Raw genomic sequence first — 8192 nt, 5'->3', positions numbered from 1 at the left:
GGAGAAAAGTCAACAGGTTGCAGCTGAGAAGCAAAGCACGGTAAGAGCAAAGGCATTCCTATAGCCAAAACAGCTTAGGGAAATATTTAGAATAAAATAGAATAATAGAATAGAATAGAATAGAATAGAATAGAATAGAATAGAATAGAATAGAATAGAATAGAATAGAATAGAATTTATTGGCCAAGTGTGATTGGACACACAAGGAATTTGTCTTGGTGCATATGCTCTCAGTGTACATAAAAGACAAGATACGTTCATCAAGGTACAACATTTACAACACAAATGATGGTCAATATATCAATATAAATCATAAGGATTGCCAGCAACAAGTTACAGTCATACAGTCATAAGTGGAAAGAGATTGGTGATGGGAACTATGAGAAGATTAATAGTAGTGCAGATTCAGTAAATAGTTTGACAGTGTTGAGGGAATTATTTGTTTAGCAGAGTGATGGCCTTCGGGAAAAAACTGTCCTTGTGTCTAGTTGTTCTGGTGTGCAGTGCTCTATAGCGTCGTTTTGAGGGTAGGAGTTGAAACAGTTTATGTCCTGGATGTGAGGGATCTGTAAATATTTTCACGGCCCTCTTCTTGATTCGTGCAGTATACAAGTCCTCAGTGGAAGGCAGGTTGGTAGCAATTATTTTTTCTGCAGTTCTAATTATCCTCTGAAGTCTGTGTTTTTTTTGTTGGGTTGCAGAACCGAACCAGACAGTTATAGAGGTGCAAATGACAGACTCAATAATTCCTCTGTAGAATTGGATCAGCAGCTCCTTGGGCAGTTTGAGCTTACTGAGTTGGCGCAGAAAGAACATTATTTGTTGTCCTTTTTTAATAATGTTTTTGATGTTAGCTGTCCATTTGAGATCTTGCGATATGATAGAACCCAGAAATTTGAAGGTTTCTACTGTTGATACTGTGTTGTCAAGTATTGTGAGAGGTGGAAGTATGGAAGGGTTTCTCCTAAAGTCTACCACCATTTCTACAGTTTTGAGTGTGTTCAGTTCCAGATTGTTTTGGTTGCACCACATTACGTGAGCGAGATTCAAAAAATTTCGATGCAATGCTCAGATACTGGAGATTCCATTGTATACCTTATATTTGCAGAGCGGCAGAGGTTCACATCCTATCCTGCTTGGGTTGGGGGTGAGGGTTGGACTAGATGACCTACAAGGTCCCTTCCAGCTCTGTTAATCTGTTAAAGGAACCTCCACTCTCATTTCCCATTAAGAAGGGGGGCCTCTGTGGCTCAGGCTGCTAATGCAGTCTGTTATTAACAGCAGCTGCCTGCAATTACTGCAGGTTCTAATCCCACCAGGCCCAAGGTTGACAGCCTTCCATCCTTTATAAGGTAAGTAAAATGAGGACCCAGATTGTTGGGGGGGCAATAAGTTGACTTTGTATATAAATATACAAATAGAATGAAGACTATTGCTAACATAGTGTAAGCCGCCCTGAGTCTTCGGAGAAGGGCGGGATATAAATGCAAATTAAAAAAAAGAGAGAGACAATGATTTCTTAAAATTGTTTATCCTCTCCAGGAAATTCCCTTTCTTCAACAGCTCTGGCTAAAAAACAGTGGAATACATGCTTCCTCCTCCTCCTCCTCCTCTTCCTCCCATTGGTGTAAAGATGAAGGTAGAAGTTTTTCATTTTATTGTGGAGCATCTGTTCCCTTCATTAGATTGTCTTTGAGTGTCATTAGATTCCATCTGTTACCAAGAAAAGTCCATCCAGGAGTGAATGGAGACCGTTCCATTCTTGTCTGATTTAATCCCATCCAATATTAGCAAAATGCCTCTGATTTCAAGTCAGTGATAGCAGATTTTAAGTATCAGAACCTCCACAAAGAAGAGGGAGTTAGGCTGTTCTCCAAAGCACCTGAGGGTAGAACAAGAAGCAATGGGTGGAAACTGATCAAAGAAAGAAGCAACTTAGAACTAAGGAGAAATTTCCTGACAGTTAGAACAATCAGTAAGTGGAACGACTTGCCTGCAGAAGTTGTGAATGCTCGAACACTGGAAATTTTTAAGAAAATGTTGGATAACCATCTGACTGAGATGGTGTAGGGTTCCTGCCTAGGCAGGGGGTTGGACTAGAAGGCCTCCAAGGTCCCTTCCAACTCTGTTGTTGTTATGTTGTTATGTTGTTATATTTGTTCACAAATGCATGTTTTAGGAGATGTAGACCTCCCACCTGCTTAAAAGGGTCCCACCTGTGTGGCCATCAGATGGAACACATGGAGTATTTGTGACCCAGGTCCAAGTAAATAGTAAAAAACTCAGTCAGTGTAAAAACAAACAAACTTTATTCGAAAAGCTGAGAATTACTTCATTCTCAATGTAGTTCAACTAAATTAAAGCAAATTCCTCCCAATACAAATTCCTCAGTCCTATCACCAACCTTGGTCCAATTAGGCAAACTGCCAAAGGCCTTTTGTGGCAAAAGTTCAGAAGACACCGATACAAAATAAATGCAACAAGACGAAGCTATCAATGTTGTTTTCCAACAGAGAGCCCAAACGCCATTGCTGGTCTTTTAAGTCTTATGGGAGGGGCCAATCAGATCTTGGCCCTACTCCCGAGTCATCCTCTTTGGTTGAGCTGTTCTTGCCTTCTGGCAGCTCTTCTCATGCGTGCATTAGGAACAGGCTCCTTCTGTTCCTCTGCCTCACTACTGTCAGTCTATGGAGGCTCTGGAGCCCACACCTCGCTCCCCGATGGCCCTGGCCCCACCTCAGCCTCCGATGCAGAGCCCTCATCTGGGCCTTCCCCAGCCTCCAGGACTGGCCCATGTTCTTCCTCAGCCTCATCGCTGTCCGAGACCATTGCCAGCTCCGCAGGCTGTTGGCGAACCACAACAAAGTAGTCAATTTTCTCTTCAAGCCTTTGAGCAAAACTCAAATGGCTTGTTTATGCAACAAATGTGGACCCACAACTTCACAAGGACATCATGCTTGTGTGAATGAACTTCCAAGTAGAGGCCCTAATGGCAACTTCTTTCCAGCGCCAACCCTCTATATAAAATCAAACATTTTAAAGAAGCAACACAGAGGTACCCTTGTTCTTTTCCTTCTCCAGGTGTTGAAGCAGGTTTTTCACTAGGACCTTCTCAGAGTTTGTTGCAGAAAAAATCAAATCCAGAAAGCACACACAGATAACTGATTCAGCTGGATGCCTTCATATCTATATATACATATAAAACACGAAGATAAATGTACAGTACCAATAGCTGATTCTTCCACCATGGTAGAAGTTACAGGCAGAGGAGAGAATAGTTCTTAGTTTCAGTTCAGCAGACAGACAAGTCCAGACTTGTTTAGCTTCTGCACAGACCTCAGAGCTACAGAGCCATGCCCAGGCTCCTTCCAGTTTCAGTTTCCAAATAACCCTCATTGGCTGACCCAGCTGCTATTCCTATTCATTGGCTGACCTTGTTACCATGTCTTCCCAGTCATGAATATTCTGACAGACCTCTGAAAATAGCTTCTTTTTTTGCAACAAACGTGGGAGAATAGATCTCTGTATCTAAGATTAATTTTAGGAGGTCCCAAATGCCAGGAGTCTTAGTAGATTGAGGGTTTTAGAAACAAATGAGTTAAATTAATTCCAATCCATGTCATTGTCATCCCAGGAGCAAATGGAGAAGATGACAACCATCTTTCTATGAGGACCACCAAAAATACCTTGGTCACCACGAACATAGCTAGTTTATCACCCCAGCGATTTGTGGTTTATCGGTTTGGCTGCACAGTGGCACACCTGATGGGAAGAGTCTTCTCTTTGCCAGCATTGATACTCCTATTGGCTGAAGCAATCCCTCAACAGCACTCCAAGGGAGATCAGAAAGCCACTTGGCTTACCAAAGATTGGTACTACGACGCTAACAACCATTTCCTCTACATTCTTTCATCCCACCTGGAGAATGCTGGGGTATTTGTGGCAGTGTTGCTGAATGCCATGGCACACATCAAAGCAGGTATAATGCAGTGGTATTGATGAGCTAAAATGACCTAAAAGGGATGTGGTGGCTCAGTGGCTAGGACACTGAATTTGTCGATCGAAAGGTCAGCAGTTCAACGGTTCGAATCCCTAGCGCCACATAATCGGGTGAGCTCCTGTTACTTGTCCCAACTTCTGCCAACCTAGCAGTTTGAAAGCACGTAAAAAATGCAAGTAGAAAAATAGGGACCACCTTTGGTGGGAAGGGAACAGCATTCCGTGTGCCTTTGGCATTTACTCATGCCAGCCACATGACCACAGAGATGTCTTCGGACAGCGCTGGCTCTTTGGCTTTGAAACGGAGAGGAGCACCACCCTAGTTTCGGGAACAACTAGCACATATGTGCGAGGGGAACCTTTACCTTTACTTATTGATGAGCTTAGATGATTGGTTCCCACAACTCTCTTAACTCTAGCAGGGAGATGCCTCCATGGTTTCAGAGGACATCTTTACCATCAAATGGAAAATCAGGTGACCACTAAACCAATTTTTCTATGATCTTGGTTATTCCTTGCAGACGTGACATTACCCAACTAGGTAACATCATCAGTGGTAGCAGTGATAATGAAACATCTGCAAGAAAACAACCAAGCTCAGAGAGCAATGAAGACCTCACAGTTCAATCCTGAGCTACCTCTACTCTTCTACCAGCAGTTTTTCTATCTCCTCTGGAACATCTACTTTCAACTTCCATGACATGCTTCTGTGGCCAAATGTGATGGAATTTCAACTTTGGAGATGCTCATTTGGCCTCCCTTCTTGAAAATATTAGATTAGGAAGTGCTGGCCTGATTCAATTTGTCCCTGTACTGTTTTTGCTAAAAAATGATTCACAGTAAGAGGTGGAAAAATAGCTTTTATTTATTTTATTTATTTTATTTATTTATTTATTAAATTTCTATACCGCACCATCTCCCAAAGGATTCAGGGCGGTTCACAGCCATATTAAAATACACAATACCAATACAAATGTAATAAATAACAATATTAAAAAACAATTAAAACCAAATATTTGATGGCCAAATCATTAAAACGGTAAAAGACCGATTTAAAACCCATTTAAAATTTCACTAAAATATTTCTTAGGCTAGTCCAGCTCGATGGAATAATAAGGTCTTCAGTTCACGTTTGAAGGCCCGGAGGTCGGGGAGTTGTCGTAACCCCGGAGGTAGCTCGTTCCATAGGGCCGGTGCTGCCACAGAGAAGGCCCTCCCCCTGGGGCCCGCCAACCTACATTGTTTGGTCAACGGCACTCTGAGGAGGCCCGCTCTGTGGGAACGCACAGGTCGTTGGGAGGCAATCGGTGGCAGAAGGCGGTCTCGTAGATATCCCGGTCCTAAGCCATGGAGCGCTTTAAAGGTGGTGACCAGCACCTTGAATTGCACCCGGAAGGCCATCGGCAGCCAGTGTAGGCCACGCAGGTTAGGTGTTCTATGGGAGCAATGAGGTGCTCCCTCTATCACCCGCGCGGCTGCATTCTGGACTAGCTGGAGCCTCCTGGTGCTCTTCAAGGGAAGCCCCATGTAGAGAGCATTGCAATAGTCCAGGCGGGAAGTGACAAGGGCGTGAGTGACCGTGCGTAAGGAGTCCCGGTCAAGGAAGGGGCGCAACTGGCAAATCAGGTGAACCTGATAAAATGCTCCCCTGGCAACGGGGATCGCCAGGGGATTTATCACATTCGAATGCTGTAAAAAGGTGTATATGTTGATACCGTCTAGAGAGAAATGAATAAAGAGCTGCCAGGTTAGAAGGAGTGTCTTTCACTTTATGTCTCATTCCACCCTGAAATCCCTTAATTATAGCTATCCTGAAACCTGACCCAGTCCTGTCAGTTTTACGCGATAGATTATTACTTTATAAATATGGCATTCTGCCTTGAGATCCTTTAACTGCAGCCAATATGGAGTTCAAAACGAGGATTTCATTTCTGGTAACCATCACATTCGTACTACAATGCATATTTTATTTTGTAGCATGGAATGCTTTAATAGGAAATTCCTACCAAACACTATCAAAGACAAACTATTGCCACACCAAGCCTCATCCCAGGCCATTCCACTTTGTGATTGATTGAGTGATGTTCTCTATGTGTAATTAGATGCAGGGATTACTTCTGAATTCTATATGGGAAGCTGTTCTTCATTGCTGGCGTTTCTATAACTTGCTTGTCCTCTTTTATTATCTGCTTTGCATCTTAGGTAACTTTGGAAACAAAAGGCAAGTCACTCCCTTTGAACACTTTTCTTTGTCTTTTCCCAAACTCTTTAAGAATGCTCTTCTCACTGTTGCCCAACTTTGGAATGCTTGATCTCAAGAGTAACATTTGGGAAAGTTAAGAGGAATGGTGGAGTTTCGAGGAGAAGAAATGGCACTGCCTAATCCTGAGAAATTGTCGTTGTGTGTGCATGTCTACTCAGAAGTAGTACCCATTGAGTTTAATGAATTCATTCTCAAATTAGTGTAGGGTTCAGCTTTGGGGCCATATTTGAAATGTTGACTAATGGACTAATATCTTGCCCAATATTATCATGTGGGTCTATGGTCATTCACAAAATTCTCAATCCTTAGAAAAAGAGGTGTTGTGGCTCCTGCACCCGAACCTGGCCCCATGCCTGAAAGTGCCTTGGAGCTGGGCCTGCTGCCAGAAAGTGATTTGGACAGTGAGGGGGAAGGGCCATCAGGAGTTACCTCGGAAGCACCGGCCTCCCTGGATCAGCTCCAGGAGCCAGAAGCAGGCCAAGCGAAAGGGATAACGAGGCCTCCTTCTCCTGACTCTTCTCCCTCCCCAGGCCACGCCTGCAGACCCAGCTGACAGCAATCAGGCTTGGCTCAATCCCAGGTTTTGTAGGCAGGAGAGAAGAGAACGACAGAAGCAGGGGAGGGGCAGGCCTAGGAAGTGCTGAGTCATGGAGCCACACCCCACAGGATATAAAAGGCAGCAAGAGCTGGTGTGTCTCTTTGTATCAGGCAAATCCACGGATTGACTAGAGCTGAAGGTTGTGACTCACCAGCGTCTTGGCAGCTATCGAGGGCTCTTGGCAGACGCTGGCTCTTTTGCTGCCAGAGCTGATAAGAGCCGGCTAATTAAGCCATCGTTCGGACGGAGGCGAGGAGGACATAACAAGAGGAGAGCATGTTGTTGGCTTTTCCTTCAGATAGTTTGAAGATTGCTTTCTATTCTGGACCACCTTTTATTTGTGCATTTCTAGGGTGCAGGACATGCTTCCAAGCAGAGACTGCACTATACCTTTAAAAACGATGTAGACCCTTGGAAATAAATTAAGAGAGGGATAGGAGCTAATATTTGGCAGTCTGTTGGCTTTGCATTTTGTAAGTTAATTAAATGAAGAGTATGGTAGACATACTTAGGATGTGGTGGCTCAGTGGCTAAGATGCTGAGCTTGTCAATCGAAAGGTCAGGAGTTCAGCTGTTTGAATCCCTAGTGCCACGTAATGAGCTCCCGTTACTTGCCCTAGCTTTGGCCAACCTAGCAGTTCGAAAGCACATAAAAAATGCAAGTAGAAAACTAGGGACCACCTTTGGTGGGAAAGTAACAGTGTTCCGTGCGCTTTTGGCGTTGAGTCATGCTGGCCACATAACCACGGAGACGTCTTCGGACAGCGCTGGCTCTTCGGCTTTGAAAGGGAGATGAGCACCACTCCCTAGAGTCAGGAACGACTAGCACATATGTGCGAGGGGAACCTTTACCTTTACCTTATGGTACACACTAGAAAAGGCTTCTACATGGAGCTCCACAAGTGTTATTTTTGGCACTGTATTGGAGATCTCAGATTGTGGCTGTAGGTTCCATGACTTTCGAATGAGAAATTTAAGGTTATCTATTCAACGGGCCTTGTAGTGATTGGTGTGTCTCCATTTTTTTTGAAAAATACATTGGGTCTACACCCTCAGCCGTTGTCATTTGTTCTCCTTTGTATCGGGAGAAAGTTGGTTTCCTATTTGATCAGGATGGTTGCAAGAATGAAAGCTGGGGGAAAGGACCAAAAGCAGAGACTAGAATAAAACTTGGACATTTCAGGGCTATCATGTTTTGAAAAGCGGCCTTGCCAACTGACTCTTAGAGCAATAAGAAGTTACTCTTAGAGGATGAAGAGAATTCCATTGGCATCAACCCCTTTTTAAGTTTATTTTTCTACCAGGCCCCATGGAAGCCAACCACATCACCCC

This window comes from Ahaetulla prasina, chromosome 9, assembly GCF_028640845.1.
Source record: "Ahaetulla prasina isolate Xishuangbanna chromosome 9, ASM2864084v1, whole genome shotgun sequence".
NCBI lineage: Eukaryota > Metazoa > Chordata > Lepidosauria > Squamata > Colubridae > Ahaetulla > Ahaetulla prasina.
The sequence above is the reverse complement of the archived record's forward strand: the minus strand, read 5'-3'. Positions refer to the sequence as shown.